The sequence below is a fragment of the Cygnus olor genome, chromosome 1 (genome assembly GCF_009769625.2).
Source record: "Cygnus olor isolate bCygOlo1 chromosome 1, bCygOlo1.pri.v2, whole genome shotgun sequence".
Taxonomy (NCBI): domain Eukaryota; kingdom Metazoa; phylum Chordata; class Aves; order Anseriformes; family Anatidae; genus Cygnus; species Cygnus olor.
The window spans coordinates 6,490,326-6,507,313 of NC_049169.1; the positions used below are offsets into that span (position 1 = coordinate 6,490,326).

Consider the following 16,988-nt stretch of genomic DNA (forward strand, 5'->3'; position numbering starts at 1 on the left):
GAGAAGGGAATAGAAGGTATGTTTTCTGCTTGCTTTCATGTCACCATTATTTTCACAATTCAGGAAGTGAGCGACATCGATAGTAAAAAGAGAAATCAGAGCTACTGCAGTGCTGCATTTAACACCCAGAGAAGGATTACAGCTGTTCCCTATTGGGAAAACAGAAGTTGCTCCATTTTTGTCAAAACTATTTACTCTCCCAGATGATTAACCGGGTAAGGTTTCTTAGATGATTTTCAGGTTTGTTGGACTATTACAGAAATACAAAACTAGTACCTACAAAAGTCTGCAGAACAGTCATGAGAAAGGCTTTTATCCCATGTTCTCTCTCCTGAAGGGAGGTTCACAAGCACTTCAGGATTAGAAATCATTTCCATATACACCTGCCTCCCTCAGCATGAAATAATCTGAAAGGAGTAGGAAACACAGTAGTTTCCTTCTTGTCGTATTTGAAAAATTGTAATTTATAACAAGAAAAAAAAGCTTCAAAATGAACTTAGGAAACTGTAATCAAGTTTACTAAACATCCTGTTTGCGAGAAGAGACAGATAGGCAAGATAAACCAAAACGAAACAAACGAAACCAAGTGTCAGAATCTTAGTGTTAGAATTTAAGCAGACTCTGTTTGAGGAAGAAAAGTGAAGTTACATACTCAGTGCATATCGTGTGAATTTCCGCTAATCACCTGCATTTTCAACAGCTAGTTAGCTCAGGAATATGGGCTTGGTAGCGTTCTTGCATTCTGCCTTTCTTCCTTAACTTCAAAACTTTAGGAAATAAAGGAATCACACACGTTATAACCCTGACAAAATACACTGGTATGAGAAGGAGCAGTTAACCAGGACTGGATTCTATGGATCACCACGTGTACCCCTTCACCTCTCCTAACTAAAAGGAAAGAATGATCTGCATCCTGATTAGTTGGCTGCCATCACTCAAAATAAGAAATGCTTCTATTAACGTAACTATAGTTAGCTGGTCCTTGAAAGGAGTTTTTTTTCATAAAGCATACTGCCAGGAGCTAACATGTTTACAGCACAAAGGATGCTGCAAAATTATGGCTCAGTGGATATTTGTCAAACAACACCGGGGGGGGGGGGGAGGGGGGGGGATCAGAATTTAAGTTTAAGCAAAACTTAACTTTTTCCCCCCTTCACTCTTTTTTTCACTCTTTTTATAATCTGGAGCTGTTATAAAGCCTAGACAGAATGTCATGAATAAACAAAAAAGAAAAACACACACACACATCGTGAACCCTCAGGGTAATCCCAGACAGCACTGCAGCTAAACTACCCCAAAACACACCCATTTGTTGTGGCCTCATTTGCAAAAAGGAAGATGTACAAGCTACTTCAAAAAAGCAACACCAACACCCACCACTAAAATGGCTTGAGGGAATTCGTTCATATGAACAGTAGGCCTGTACGCATTTTTATTTGAGATGCAAAGTTATCTTGACCATTCTTTTGCCATTTCACATCAGTCTGACCTGGCTAGAATTCAGTTTACATGCCACATCTCCACAGAAAGCTATGAAGTTCTGTCTTCGTAATCCTACCTTATGTTCCCAATGGAGTACACCAGAATTATCCATGTCTTTTTCAGTATCTGCTAGTCTCTAAACATGGTTAAGATACCTAAGGGCTGACAAACCCAAAGAAACAGACAGTTCATAATGCAATGGGCAGAGAGAAAATCGGGGGAAGCAGCCACGGCAAGGTATCAGCCTGAGATCCAGTCCTGTCGATGCCTGTTTCAACAAATACAGAATCAAGCTTTAAGTCTTGCCATCGTCATCTAGAAATCAGATTATTGTATACATTTAAGATTTCATCTGATATCTCTTTAGTTCTGCAAAAAAAAAACCAAAGCCTGATGTTATAGACAGTAGATGGGGATTTACAAGAGTCAAGGTCCATTTGCCTTTCGAACCCCTCTTTCTACATCTGTAAACAAAAAAAAAAAAGAGCTTAAACACTTCAGAGTCAGTAGGCCTATTCATAACAAGGGCTATAAAAAGCCAAGTACCAGCAACAGCGAAGGCAGCTGTTCTTAATGACCAATTTGAATGTTTGCTTTCGAAGCTGCAGTTTCAGAAGCCACACAGGGCAGAACTGCTTCATCTTCCCTCCTATCTTAACAAAACAGCTCGGAAAATGAAGCAGACTTTCTTACAGGGAGCAAGAAAAATTTTATAAGCAGGGAAAAAGTTTCTCAACATTAGAGTAGCTTAAAAGGATTAAGGAAATGTAAGTAAGGTAGTTGGAAAAAGATTCTTTAAATACTAGAGAAAAGGAAAAACGTGTTCTAAAAATATTTGCAAGGCAATTGCCCAGTACATAGTTTCTTGAGAAAAGTGATAAAATCAGGTACAACCTACCCAGGAGCTAAGTCCCAGCAACACCTCAAATATCAATAGAAACGTTTTGGTTTTACAATACTCCTCTCTGACTTTCCCCGTCACAATTGGTCTTCAAATGAATATCTCAAAATAAATAAGCATTGAGCTCCAAGACAGGCAATACATCATGATACAAATTACTCCGAAAGCAGCTGTAAAGCAGGCTATCCATCCTTTCTCACTAATATTTTGAATTAATTTTCCAATCCATAAACTGAAGCCTAGAGTTTTCATTTGTTAGGTATTCAATAGTCTGGTCCAATTGGAAGAGGAGAATTCTGGAGTTCCACGTCAATAACTAACCCCCACCCCCAACAAATCTCTGAATCTTCATTATTTTCTAAAGACTATTCTTGGGCGTTAATAAAGGGAACCATGGAAAGGGAAGCAAAGAAAACCGAATGTTCTCAAGAAATCATTTCTGGCATTCCAGTAGCCCTTCCTGGGAAACTGTTTGCAAGAGTGACAGAAACCCTGCTTGTTATTCAAGGCGTTCATTTTTCGAAGATGACAGCTTTTGGCTATGCATTTGGCATAAAATTAAATAAAATATGCTCACGGTCTTCTGAAAGATAGAATCACCTAGGCTGGAAAAGACCTTTTACATCACCAGTCCAACTGTCAACCTGACCTACTGAGTCCCACCACTAAACCACCTCCCTTACTGCCACATCCACACGTGGGATCCCACACCCCCAAGGGATTTCGACTTCACCGCTTCCCTAGGCAGGCCATTCCAGTACTCGACCACCCTCTCCATGAAGAAATTCTTCCTGGCATCCAATCTAAAACTCCCCTGGCACAACTTTAGGCCATTTCCTCGTGTCTTATCACTTGCCACCTGAGAAAAGAGACCAACACCTCCTCGCTGCAACCTCCTTTCAGGCAGCTGTAGAGAGCGGTGAGGTCTCCCCTCAGCCATCTCTTCTCCAGTCCAAACAGCCCCAATTCCTTCACTCGCTCCTCATATCTCATTTTCTTGTCCCTTCACCAGCTTTGTTGCTCTTCTCTCCACATCCTTGTTGTGGCAAGGGGCCCAAACCTGAACACAAGTGTGAACCCTTGAGGTGCACAAGGGGACGATCGCTCCCCTGGTCCTGTTGACCAGCGCCCCCAGGTCCTTTCCTGCTGGGCAGCTTTCCAGCCTCTCTTCCCTCAGCCCGCACCGCTGCCTGGGGGTGCTGTGCCCCAAGCGCAGCACCCAGCACTCGGCCTTGTTGAATGTCCTGTGGTTGGACCCAGCCCGTCGACCCAGCCTATCCAGATCCCTCCACAAAGCCTTCCCACCCTCAAGCAGATCAATGTTCCTGCCTAGCAGATCAACAATTCTGCCTCATTTGGTATGATTCTGCAGTCATCAACTGCTTAATTCAATGGAATTTGCGTTCGCTTACATTTTTTTTTCCCTTTTTTGGCAGTTCTGCCCCCATTTTCAAAGCATGAAAGCATGGCTACAGTTTTTAAACAAACTGATGTAGATGTATGATCCTCTTTTACAAGAAGTCATCTTGGGAGCAGAAAAAAGCTTGGTCTAGATAGAGGCTGGAGAAGTAATAAATAATTGTAACAGTAAGCTGTAAGTGCATCCTGATTAACGAAGAGGCATTTGTTCACACCTTTTATGTCTTTTTCTTTCTACTTAAATATACAAGCAAACTGTTCATTACATTCAGAACTTTATTAAAGGGTCCAAGAAATTAATTCCACCTATTCCAGGCAAATATAAGTATATATACCTATATCGAACCCCCCAAAAAATAAGAAAAATTAATGAAAGTTAAGGAGGAGGAAGAAGCGTAAGCTAAGTTCAGCAGCTAAGTTCACAGTTTGAAGTTTTAAGGAAAGAAACACATTGCAAAATCCTGCAACTGCACAATACCCTTACTGTTCTCCCTGTTACTCAATTCGTGTTCTTTTTACCCCGTAGCTCTTGCTACAACACATTCTGCAAGTGGATCTAGACGGTATCAGGACAGACTGCGACTTTGCCAGAGCCACAATGGAGAGAAGGGCACTGCCTGCGTAGATCACTTTTAGCATCACCCTGGCAAACAGACGCCAGACACTAATGGAGAACAGCGTCAGACCTTTGTGTTCAAGTATCTCTCATATTTTTGGAATGGTCCATTGAAAGCAGGTATATTCTATTTTTTCCTCCTGACAGATGTTTTACACCTATCACCTCTACCAGCAAAATAAGGACACTGCTTAGCCTCTGATCATGTATTTCCCATAAAAACCCTACTGTCAGATCTAGACATACACGTGTTTAAGTACTTTCAACATCTTTATTGAACTAAGCTACACAGTTCAGCAAGAGTTTGATTCAAAAGCTGTTACATTTTTAACTTGTTAAAAAGGGTAGCGTACATTACAGCGCAGAACTCCTCAGATCCGAAACGAAGCGTTGCAACTACTTGATTAGGACTGTGTTAAGCAAGTAATACAGACGTTATGATGAAGAGCAACCACAGAACCACAGATTCTTATTATGAACCTTCAAAACATTTGTCATATTTCTTCCTCCTCTTCCTCGTGCCCATGTCATCCTTCAAAAGACAAAAGGCCACTTTTTAAGGTACGGTCGTTGAGTAAATAAAGAAAGCGCCAACAAAGCAAGTGGTGCTTTTCCCCCAGCAAAAGTTATATCTAAGGAGCTCATTTCAATTCTGTGATGAAATATTTTTTAAAATGGAGGAGGAGAAAAAAAAAGAGTCAGTACAAGCTCTCATCTCAGCAAATGTACACAGTCCACGGAATTTCTCAGTCTCCCTAATACTATAGTCCTAATCTTTATACGTTTTTAGCTACATATTTATTTTGTGGACAAAATCCATGCTAGAGCTCTCAAATAGAAATCAGACATATGTAAAATTGTAATTACAACAACAGAAACATTTTAAAAGGATTTTTCCAAACAGAAGATACAGCACTTCCTCAATTTTGCATTTCCTGGATTTGGGTCATAGCTGTAGTATCAACTGACATTTATCTTCAAGCTAAATAATGTTATTGAAATTATTCATCCAAACCTCAGCATATGGAAAGAGGCCACATTAGTCATTAAAAGAGATATTTTTTCATTTTACAATATTAACAATCAAAACTATTACTATCATACTGACTTCAGTATTGACACACGTAATAATTTAATCTGGTAAAAATTAAGAAAATTGAGTGTATGTTTAATTCAAGAGACACCAAAAAATAAAAACTTTGCTTTTAGTTTAAACCCCTTTCCAGTCTCCTGTTGAAAAAGATATGAATGAGATGAATAATCCCATCTCACTGAAGCAAAGAAATCCAACAAGCTCTGTGCATCACTTTGTTAGCAGGATTAAATCCTTACCAACATTTCCATGTTGGTATTTAATCTAAGAAATAAAAAAACGCAGCTGTCTATGGCCACCAGGAAAAATATCAGACCTTACAAGTCCACTGTAAAGATACACAGTATTTTTATTAAGCCTACATTTGCTTTGTGTAGCAAATATTCTACGGTAGGACTTGCTCTCTGTAATAAACTCAAACTTTTTACAAGTTTTTGAACGCTGTGCAATGAGCTAGTCTAGCAATAACAAAATATCTATTCACACAAATACAGCTGTACTACTGATGAAAATACTGGTGTAAACAGAAACTGAAAGACTTCAGTACTTCAAAAGTAACTGAAGGAAATTATCCTGAAGGTCACACGTATCAGAAACGATCCACCCTCCGTAAGGAAGTGTGTCTGGATCTATTTGTTTACTGTAGCTGTGTGTTAATCTGCCTCCTGCTCTCCTTGTACATTCACTCAGAAAACACGTCTTTAAAATATACTTAACTGATGTATTTAAAAAGCCAGGCTTAGTAATTAGAGTTGAAAATGACAAGTATGTTAACCATGACTACTTAAAGCTAATCCTGGAGTTATGGCTGATATGTATGACAGTGGCCAGCTGTGGCTATCTCTAGGGATCTCCCTGCTTTGCTTCTGTTCTTAGGAGTGGAATTAACTTTGTAGAGCACTCTGAGTAGCATGTTACACTTGCCTTGAATCCCGTCCTATTTCCTGCACTTTACATACATGACAGCTCTTACCAAAGAGTTCCTCTACTCCCCAACAAATGGAAAAACTTGGTGGAAACACCTGAGCTTCTCAGCCACACTGCTAGCAGACAAACTACACCAGTGCTAGGCAGAGGCAGGAAGCAGCAGTGTGAAACAGGCTTCTTAGTTCAGCTTTATTTTAAGACAAGCACGGTATCCAACTGATGTGCATCTTACCTACCTATTACAAGAGCAAAAGTAGAGGAACGGTACAGGCTGTAGTGCTTCAGTCCCAATTTTAGCAGACTGTAGTACATTCACTCTTCTCCGTGCTCTCTCCGTAGAGAATTTAAACTGATGCCAACAAGTTTCAGTCGAGCATTGTCCACGGGCTGAACGAGGGACAGAACTGCAACACTCTACCCAGTGTTAGCCAGGCACTGTACCTCTGTACCAGGGCTAGAGGTACAGGAAAAGTAGTGCCATCATCCTCCGTTTGCTGTAGACTAGCCTTTAAGCTGCTCCGTTAGGTATGCCTTGGCTTATCATGTAGCAGGATCACTGAGTTTCAAGTATTGTACAAGAACATAAATTAGGAGTTAGTTCTCCAAAATGGATGTTGCACTTTACGACTGATGCAATTTAAAAAAAAAAAGTCTCACAGCGAGTTTCACATAAATATTATTTTTTTGTTTATTTTAATGCATGGGGAATAAATAAATCTTAAAACGTCACTAGAAGTGACTCATTAGCCTTTGCTCTAAGAAATAGTTTCCTAGCACATAGCTAAAGGGAAATCTGTGGCCGTTTTTGTCACTGTTCCTGGCATAGAAAGGAGTATGGTAGGGGGAGGAAGCACGGGGAGAAATAAAAAGCAGAAGTGACACTTCTCAGCTTGCACCTCATCTTTTAAAGGCTAACTATAAACCTAATTTTTCCTCTCTCATCCCCCAATACCAAGCCCTACTTCTTTCAAAAACTTTTATGGTAACTACATTTAAAAAATAAAAAATAAAAAAATAGAGATGCTAAGAGTTTACCTAGTTTTTACAGCCAGATATAGAGAAATATAAAATATAACCTCTCCTACAAATGCAAGGCAGTCAGGGTCTGTGGAGCAGCCTGGCTACAAAGTATGGCTAGAGCAGCCATAGCATAGCATCCCTGATAAGAACAGTGCTGCAGCTGGCAAGCATCACTTCCAAAAAGTAAGTTTGGGTGAGGGCAGGGAAGGAGGGCTATGTCATTAGAGTGTTTGCACAATTCAGAATCAGGAGCGCCACAAAATAGTAGTCCCCATAAAAGGCTGTAAAAAAAAAAAAATTATGCTACAAAGTAAAGAGAAGGAAGAAGCTTTTTACTGAATGCAGCAAAACACATCCTGGTAAGATTACTGGTTACTCCCCTACATCTCTAAAAATTCTGGGAAGTTAACTCCCGTTCCGAGAAGGAGCTCTGAGTGAGCCTTTCAGCACTCTGCCACGGAATTAGACAGATTTTCAAAGAGCTTTTCAATGGTAAAAGAGAAAGACTGCATTCAAGAATACTCTCACATGGCAAAGCGAAGTCCTTTATTAAAACAAAGTGCCCTTTTATATTAATGTTCTATTAGATTAATGACTGCGTTGGCCAAAAGCACTGCAGATTTTATAGCACGCTGGTATGCTTTCTACCCCAGACAATAATTGATTATGTTATGCAACATAAAATAGGGCCGGGGGAGGGTGATTACTTTAGAAATCTTGAGCAGGATAGGTACAGGTATACCAAGAGCCTTGAAAAAAAATCCACTGCTATCTTGTCAGACTCCCACATAATTTTAAGAATGAAAATGTCTTAATTAGAGTAGGGTTCTTTTGCAACCAGAGATTAAACGAACCTTATAAACAGCTGCTTGATAGGGCATCACCTAAGTGCAGCTGCTTTGTTTACACAAACATTTGCAAATACCCTTTAACTGCTGAAGAGACAACAGATTGGACAGTTTAAGTAAAGAAAAAATCTCGAATTTAAACAAATACAGAGCTACTCGTGGAGCCAGTAACCCTGCTGGGATTACTTCTATTACCTCACTTATGATAACCCCAAGTATTTTCAATCCATGCTACAAATCAAAGTTGTTTCCTATCAGAAAGCGCATAAAGAATGTCAGAGTAGTTTTTCCTTGAAATATTGTCGATTTATCTTAAAATAACCGCACGGCCTATAAATCAAGGATGTTTTTCTTTCCTTGAATATAGGAAAAATAGCAAAAAATGAGGCAACAGCTCACATTTTTCTCAGCTGTGATAAAGTTACACTACTGAGCAGCAATGGCTTCATTTTTCCAACACGGCAGTGCATATTATTCCACCGATTGCATGGAAAGGGAAAACGCCGTGACTCACAACAGGCAAGGAAAGTCTTTTAAATACCTCTCAGCACTGCTGCTGGAAGAATTCCTTTTCAGCCTGTTTCAAACCCTTCATCTGACTAAGCTGTTCTTTTGCAAATCCTCTAATTCAATAGGAAATTACAACAGTGCGGTGCTTAATACGGGAGCCTCTGCAAAGTCCTCCCTGCAGCAACCAGAACAACGTTGTTCTGTGTCTACACGGTGCCTTGTGCGAGGGGTGGGTGCCTGCCCAGACAGCTCCAGCTCTTGGTTTTCGGCCGTATTTCAGCTGCGAGTTTCTGCATCCTTTCCTCTGGAATGGACTTGACCACCACACTCAACTTATCGCAGGAATGAATAGGATCCGAGAAATATGAATTGGTTACATAGTGGTGGATACTTGATACTCACTCCAGAGAACAAGGTTACAGTGTTCGCTGCTACTCGCTCCTTCTGCTGCAGGAATACCAAAGATCCACAATAAGGGCATCATTGTGCAGTGCTCTATATAAAGGAGTACAGACATAGGTCCAAAGACTAAGATTCAGATTTAAAAAAGGGAAAAAAGAAGTAACAGAAGAGTATTATCTTGCCGAAGGCATGTACTTCTGTGTACACCGATTTGTCATAACTCTCAATTCAGTAGTCCTTACTGGCCATCAATGAAAACTGCATGAGATGAATTTAGAAAAAAAAAGACACTCTTCCTTTATATATAGATATAAATAAAGGGAATTGTCTGTGTAATGTGATTTATAAATAGAAAATAATACAAAAGTATATTATATAAAATGTAATGAACGTTATTAAATGTTTATATACATACGTATTATAATTTGTCATCGTGCATAAGTCATCTTTGCCGTTATCGGGGTGCACACACAAAAATAGTTACTTTTTTTTTTTTAAGTAAATAATTTCTAAATAACCCAACCTTAGTTTTCCTTGCAAACGTGACAAAGAATATACGTGAAGTGAAAGTATCCAAAAAGGGACCAGTAAGTGGGTGTACAATAAGTGGGCTATCTTCAAAAGTATTCACAATGGTAACTTTTCTGCCACAGCTCTCCTATCAGTTTAAACTAACAATAGCTTCCTGCTCCTGCCAACATCTTGGTTTACAAACAGAAATTATGTTAGTTTAAACGTAGGTGTTATGTTGCACTTACTAATTTAAACAAACCCCATCGACCATCAACTTAAACCCGCAGGGAGAAAGAGAGAGCCCAACTGAAAGAATATTGAAAGTTGTCTTTACGACAGACATATATAAATAAAATAACTGCTTTTAAACTTTAAGACTTTCAAAAAATATTGGAGATCTATGCAAAGGATTTTACAACAATTAGCTTTACAATACGTTAATTTAAATAAAACAGTAAACACTAAGCAATAACTACTTGTTGACGAGGTCTTACAAAAAGCCAGACTACTGAACTTAAATATACCACCTGGAAGCACAGCTTCTGAATATAAATCTTTTTGTTGTTGTTGTTGTTTTTGGTAGCTGCAACCTCCTGCAAGGCTTAAGAAAAGAAAGTGACTTCACTCCAGTCTATGGAGATTGATGATTTATTTCATTCTGTTAAAAAAAGGGACAGAACAAAAGAACCCCACAAACTCAAAAATGTTTGTCTTCCTATTCCAATCTAAAAATAAAGACTAAGTGCAAGGAAAGCCACAACTTAACAGTCCTAAATACCCTGAAGTGATCAAAAATAAAAGGAAGGATTACGAAAAAGTTAATCTAAAAAGTCAGTTTAAAGGCAAGCAGATTTCAAAAAAAAAGCTTTTTTTCCGTTTGCGTTCTGATTGTACAGTTATTTAAATCTATCAGCCAAAAAAAGTAACAGGGTCTCAAAAGTTACATAAATTGACCTAACAATGCAACAAGAAATCCAACATCATAAAATGTTAATATTAAGAAAACAAGCAAGTTTTTACTAACACGCCTACATTTCCTCAGTGTGATGCATCGGTTCTGTGCATGTAAAGTACTGTGGTTTATATTTTATTCTGACTAACAAGCCCTCTGTATTTAGAGGAGAGGTTTAATTACAACATTGGCGAGAAACTGGGTCATCTAGGATCTGATCAGCCCTCTGGAGATGCCTCTCCTCACTCGGTGTTGAGGAAGCCTGAGATGACTCCGTGGTGGAACTGGAGTATTGCTCCACGTTACGACAGTTCCACGCACACAACAAGCAAGGTAAAAACAGCGTTACACTGGAGAGAACCGTCTCACCCACTGACCTCTTACTCTCACCCCTGTGCTTTGCTCACTTGGCTGCAGGAATGGTTTGTACTGCCGCAGCTATGTAATAAACAGGTTAGGGAGCCCACCCAATTCAAATCAACCTCATGAATGCTTGTACAACAAGGAAGAATGCAGGAATTGAGACAGGGAAACGGCACCATCTCTACTGGCTATGGCAACATTGCAAGGGGGTCGTGAAATCTTGAAGCCCCTCAGTCCAGTCCTGGCTCTCGCTCCAAGCCAGACCTTTCAAATGAAATCCAACTTCATCAGAAGTTTTCCTGCAAGTTCACAGAAGTTTCTGTAACTCATTAACCGTTACCTCTAAATCAATTTCGAGTCAGAAAACTCATCTCCTACATGCTTGACGATGCCTCCCTGAGGACTAGCTGCACAATAAGGAGTACAGCCAGCATACACACAGCATTAGCTACCAGTAATTGAAGAAAATAAAAGTGGAAAATATATAGATAGATAAAACAGAAGAGTATCGGTGAAGCAAGATCAAGAATGGTAAGCATTTCTCCTGACTGCTAGATTCAAGAGCTAGACACCTTCATACACGTGTATTTTTCATGCTTCATCCTCCCACTACACAAAAGACAAGTTACTAAACTACTGCTTCTTCTGATCCAAGAACTCACACATGTCGTTACAGTTATATAAACTGCCAAGTTACCCTGATAGCTTCAAGAAAACGCAGAGGAAATATAAGAAAAATAGCAATGTTATCAGTGAGGTTATTTTTAGGAGTCAGCAACATGCAAGAGAGGAGCCTGGTTCACAAAAGTATCTTGTGAATTTCATTCTCTTCCAGGTACCAATATAAAAACCCTGCGATTCAACTGTTTAATTCTTAAAGTATTTTTTAAAGTGTCCCAAGTCTTCAAATTAAGCTTTTTGAAACCTGCGTTACGGCCCTTTATCATTCAGACCTTGAACAGGTTTTTCATAAGGAACTACTACTTCAAATTTCAGTAAAGATGACCCAGGAGGCAATAGCTTCTTCGCTATTTCTCAAATGACAGTATTTCTAGAGATTAGAATATAATTCCTCAGTGAAATCAGAACAATTGCTACAGAAAACACTTCACACACTGCATCTTCAAGCTTATATTTTTAAAATGGGTGTTCAGCGTACTTGGTTCAAAAAAAATAAAACAAAACCTTAGCTTGCAATATAAGAAAATAATCCGACATCCCTTAGCTATTCATTAGAAACACAGTTTAGCTTACTTTTGCATTTTCCTCCTCCAGCAGGCAATTTTGTCCGTGAATCACAAAGTCTTCTGCCTTCTTTCAATCTCGGCTTATTGAAAACACCTGATGACTAAAAAGCCTGGTAAGCTGCATGAATCAACCTTAACATTATTCGCAACAACTTTTCCAGACTACCCAAAATGTGTAACCACCTTATCCTTCAAGATACAGGCCATTGGCTATTTCTCAGCATTTAATTTATCAACTGTTTGCCTTGCTCCTCAGTTCATTATCAATTCATTCTGGCATAAAAGGAGGACAGATTGAAAGGGGTGAGGGGGAAACTGAGGCAGCCTCAACCAGACGGACTTTTCTTAGTCTAGGAGTTTTTGCATAAATCCAAAAGACTCTTTTCTCAGTTGCAAAGAGATATAATAATGCATACTTGCTAAAGCATTACATCTTTAAGGTTGACCTGAACAGGTCATTTGTTTTAATTCCCAAATTTATTACTCACGAACACAGAAGCTGACAGCCAAATATATTTCTTTACACGTGCTACAGGAACTCAGAAAGGGAGGGAAATGTGGTTTTTGGTGTGTTTTTGTTTTTCGAAATCACAAAAGCTAAGGTTTCTCCATAAACACACACTAGAAAGCCAGCTGTAATGAGAGGTCAAGAAAATAAGGAACCATCAAAGAGAGGCAGCCTTTAATCACACCGTCATGGTCTTGATTTGAACTGGTAGAGCAAAAGGTTTCCCACCTCATTACCAGACCACACTGACCAACTCCAAAATATAAGGTTACACTGCACAGCGTCTCTCCAAACACACAAAACGCGCCCCTGTGCTCAGTCGGTCACAAAGAAAACCTAAACAGATTACACTGAAGCATGAAGAATAGCAGGTTCACTTCCCAACTGCACGCAGTCTACGTTTTTAGGGTGTGGGAAACAAAACTAGAAGAAAGACAGTCAGGAAGGAATTATGCTGTAGAATTTATTATGACAGCAGAATTAAAAAAAAAAAAGTTGGCACTGCATGCTATACATTTAAGGGAAAAAAATGAAGATGTCAGCAGCTTGTTGCAACAGTATATGCTAACATTTAGTTTAATTGTTTGCAAACCAAGTTCATTGCAGGCAGCTCAAGCAAGTTCATCGCGCTGACCTTTCTTCAAAGGAGAAAGCACAGGAAAACTCCCAAACATAAAGAGCACTGTTTATAAGCCTAAGAATTTTTATCATGACACTACACATTTTCTGGCAGCTAAATGTCAACAACTGGAGAAAATGTAGGAGATTAAACCAGCTCTGCCAGTGGTGTGACACTTCTGGCAGGTTAGATACAGCCAGGGTTTCTCTGACAAGCTATCTTTAAGCGTAAAATAAATCAAGATCTAGCCTGGGTACGCTGCATACCCACCCCTTTAAGCATCTGTGCCTCACAGGATAACAAGGTCACAACGCTACAGTGTAATTTGAAATATGGATTAATCTTCGCCTTATTTATGAAAACGGACATTTATAAAAACCTTCCACAGAAATAAAAGCTTTAAGAGAGCCCGCCTGCCTTAGCACCTTTTCAGTTTCTTTGTATTGCCCACGAGCAAAAACCAGCTGCCATGGATGCTGGACTTGGCAATTCTACCAGTACTCTTCTCCAGTCCTGCAGATACAACAAATCAGGATCCAAGGCACTTACCCAGGCACCTGGCAACTATTAGAAGTTATACAACAGCAAGTGTTCCCCCACTCACTTTCTGCAAAATTTTAACCAGCCATTTGCTTAGAAATAAGCTGAAGTTGTCTTTCTTGAGTACCACGATATCACAGACTGCTTCTAGAAGCTGCTTCAATAAAAATATTGTGCTTTCTTAACACGGCTAGAACAACAAATTTGATGCAAGGTAGAAGCAGCTCTTCCAGCTAATGATTAAGATTGGCAGAAAATCAAACGGATATGAACTGCCTGTGAATAAATTTAGGGCAAATATTAGAGAAGTGATTTTTAGGATTCATTTTAGGACCAAGATTCTAGACCAGTCCTTCCCAAGCAGCAATGGAAATATACATTGCGTCAAGTGAAGGAAACGGGAGACCTGGTTACCCAGGACATGGAGAAGGCTGAGGAATTCGGTGACTTTTTGTGCCTCAGTCTTACCAGCAAGAGCTCCAGCCACACAGCCCAAGCCCCAGAAGGGGAAGGCAGGGACTCGAAGAATGAAAACTGCCCGGTGTAGGAGAAGATCAGGTTTGAGACCAGCTGAGGAACCTGAAGGTGTGCGAGTCCATGGACCCTGATGAGGTCCATTGTGGATGGACCACCCCATTGGTGGGTCCTGAGGGAACTGGCGGATATATTTGCTACACCACTCTCTGTCGTGTTTGAGAAGTTGTGGCCGCCCGGTGAAGTTCCCACTGACTGGAAGAAGGGAAACAGAACCCCCGTTTTTAAAAAGGGAAAAAGGAAGACCCAGGGAACTACAGGACAGCCAGTCTCACCTCTGTGCCCAGAAAGATCATGGAGCAGATCCTCCTGGAAACGATGCTCAGGCACAGGGAAAATGAGGTGACTGGGGACAGCCAGCAGGGCTTCACTAAGGGCAGATGGTGCCTGACAAATCTGGTGCCCTTCTACAACGGGGTTACAGCACTGGGGGATAGGGAAAGAGCAACTGACATCAGCTACCGGGACTTGTGCAAAGCATTTGACACTGTCCCTCGCGATATCCTTGTCTCTAAATTGGAGAGACACGGATTTGATGGATGGACCACTTGGGGGGTAAGGAACTGGCTGCATGGTCACACTCAAAGAGCTGCGGTCAGTGGCTCCCTGTCCAAGTGGAGATCAGTGACGAGTGGTGTTCCTCAGGGGTCGGTATTGGGACCGGCGCTGTTTAACATCTCTGTTGGTGGCATGGACGGTGGGATTGAATGCATCCCTGGCAAGTCTGCCAACACCACCGAGCTGTGTGGTGTGGTCAACACACTGGAGGGAAGGGATGGCATCCAGAGGGACCTGGGCGGGCCTGAGAGGTTCAACAAGGCCAAGTGCAAGTCCCACACCTGGGCCAGGGCAACCCCAAGCACAAATCCATGCTGGGCAGGATATGGATGGAGAGCAGCCCCGAGGAAAAGGACCTGGGGGTTAACAAGAAACTCAACACAAGCCGGCAATGTGCACTTGCAGCCCAGAAAGCCAACCGTGTGCTGGGCTGCACCAACACAGCGTGGGCAGCAGGGCAGGGAGGGGATTGTCCCCCTCTGCTCTGCTCTCACCAGACCCCACCTGGAGCCTGCGTTCAGCTCTGGGCCCAGCACAAGGACAGGGATGTATCAGAGCGAGTCCAGAGGAGGCCACGAGGATGATCAGAGGCTGCAGCCCCTCTGCTGTGGAGCCAGGCTGAGGGAGCTGGGGGTGTTCAGCCTGGAGAAGAGAAGGCTCCGGGGAGACCTCACAGCGGTCTGCCAGGGCCTGAAGGGGCTGCAGGAAAGCTGGGGAGGGACTCTGTGTCAGGGGGTGTGGTGGTAGGACAAGAGGAGCGGCTTTAAACTAAAAGAGGGTAAGGTTTGTGGCTGCCCCATCCCTGGCAGTGCCCAAGGCCAGGCTGGATGGGGCTTTGGGCAGCCTGGGCTGGTGGGAGGTGTCCCTGCCCATGGCAGGGGGTGGCACTGGGGGGGGCTTTGAGGTCCCTTCCAACCCAAACAAATCTGGGATTCTACCACAAGAAAATAACAAGTAGTATTCTATAACATAGTTTGTACATAACAGCAGTCCGAATTTTCTGACCAACACAACATTAAACTTCTTAAGTTTGATGTCCCTGCATTTTAGGTTTTCCCTTTAGAAAGGTTTTCATTTTGAGTTTCACTAGATGATGCACACGTTTGGCATACTGGAGTGTTAAAGACTCTCATCATTTCAATGCTTCTAACTATTCTAGCTACCACGTATTTTGTGTATAAGCTTTCGCATCCAGAAGCATGCAGATAAAAGTACGTTGTTAAGATGATAAATACCTTGTACAATAACGTATTTAGTGGAAAGAAGCACAAAGCTACAAATACTGAGCTTATAGTTCAAGTTTCTCTGAAATACACAGTAAGCTAAGAAGTCCAAGAACAGCCGAATGTAAATATTGAATCTCTTCTAATTCTAATGTTAAAAAAAAAGCAGCATTTTCAAGTAGTGTCCTTGAAGCCCATCACTCGGCGCAGACTTCAGCATCTCATCTAACGCGGGAACGTGGTGCTCTTCCCGCAAACAGGAGACCGCGTTTTGCTTAACATTATTATTAACCACCACAAAAAGCGCTGCCGAAGCGTTACCTTCCGTTTGAATACAGGTATCCTTCCTAATACGGAGAAAACCTCCAGCGTAAAATCGTGTCAAGACCTTATCAAAATCAGTGGTGTTTTGCTCGAGTAATGACAGCATTTGTTATACTCAAACCAACATCACAGCAACACCGTGGTGAGTCACACAACACCGCAACTATAATTCAAAAGGTAAAGAGACAAATATATTTAAGACTATCCATTAGGCGATGACGGCACGAGATGCTCTAAAAATGAATGATGATTAATACAGCAGCGTCTGACAAGTCAGGATATTCAGGTACGTGAATTACTGCTCGTAAAGTCGTCATTTATGCCAAACTTCAAATACTTTAAACATCAGAAAACAAACAAGTGTGAACAGCAATACAAAGGAAAACAGA

At 41.0% G+C, this 16,988-nt stretch overlaps 1 protein-coding gene and 1 long non-coding RNA gene across 8 annotated transcripts in view; both read right to left on the reverse strand.

The window, feature by feature from the left end:
- Positions 1–16,988, reverse strand: part of USP6NL (USP6 N-terminal like) — a 118,863-nt gene that overhangs the window by 94,573 nt on the left and 7,302 nt on the right. The gene's annotated exons all lie outside the window — the stretch shown is intronic.
- Positions 4,675–10,036, reverse strand: LOC121064916. The gene is made up of 3 exons (XR_005816768.1): positions 9,977–10,036; positions 9,219–9,311; positions 4,675–4,950 (listed from the first exon to the last, which is right to left on the reverse strand). It is a non-coding gene; the product is annotated as an uncharacterized LOC121064916 (long non-coding RNA).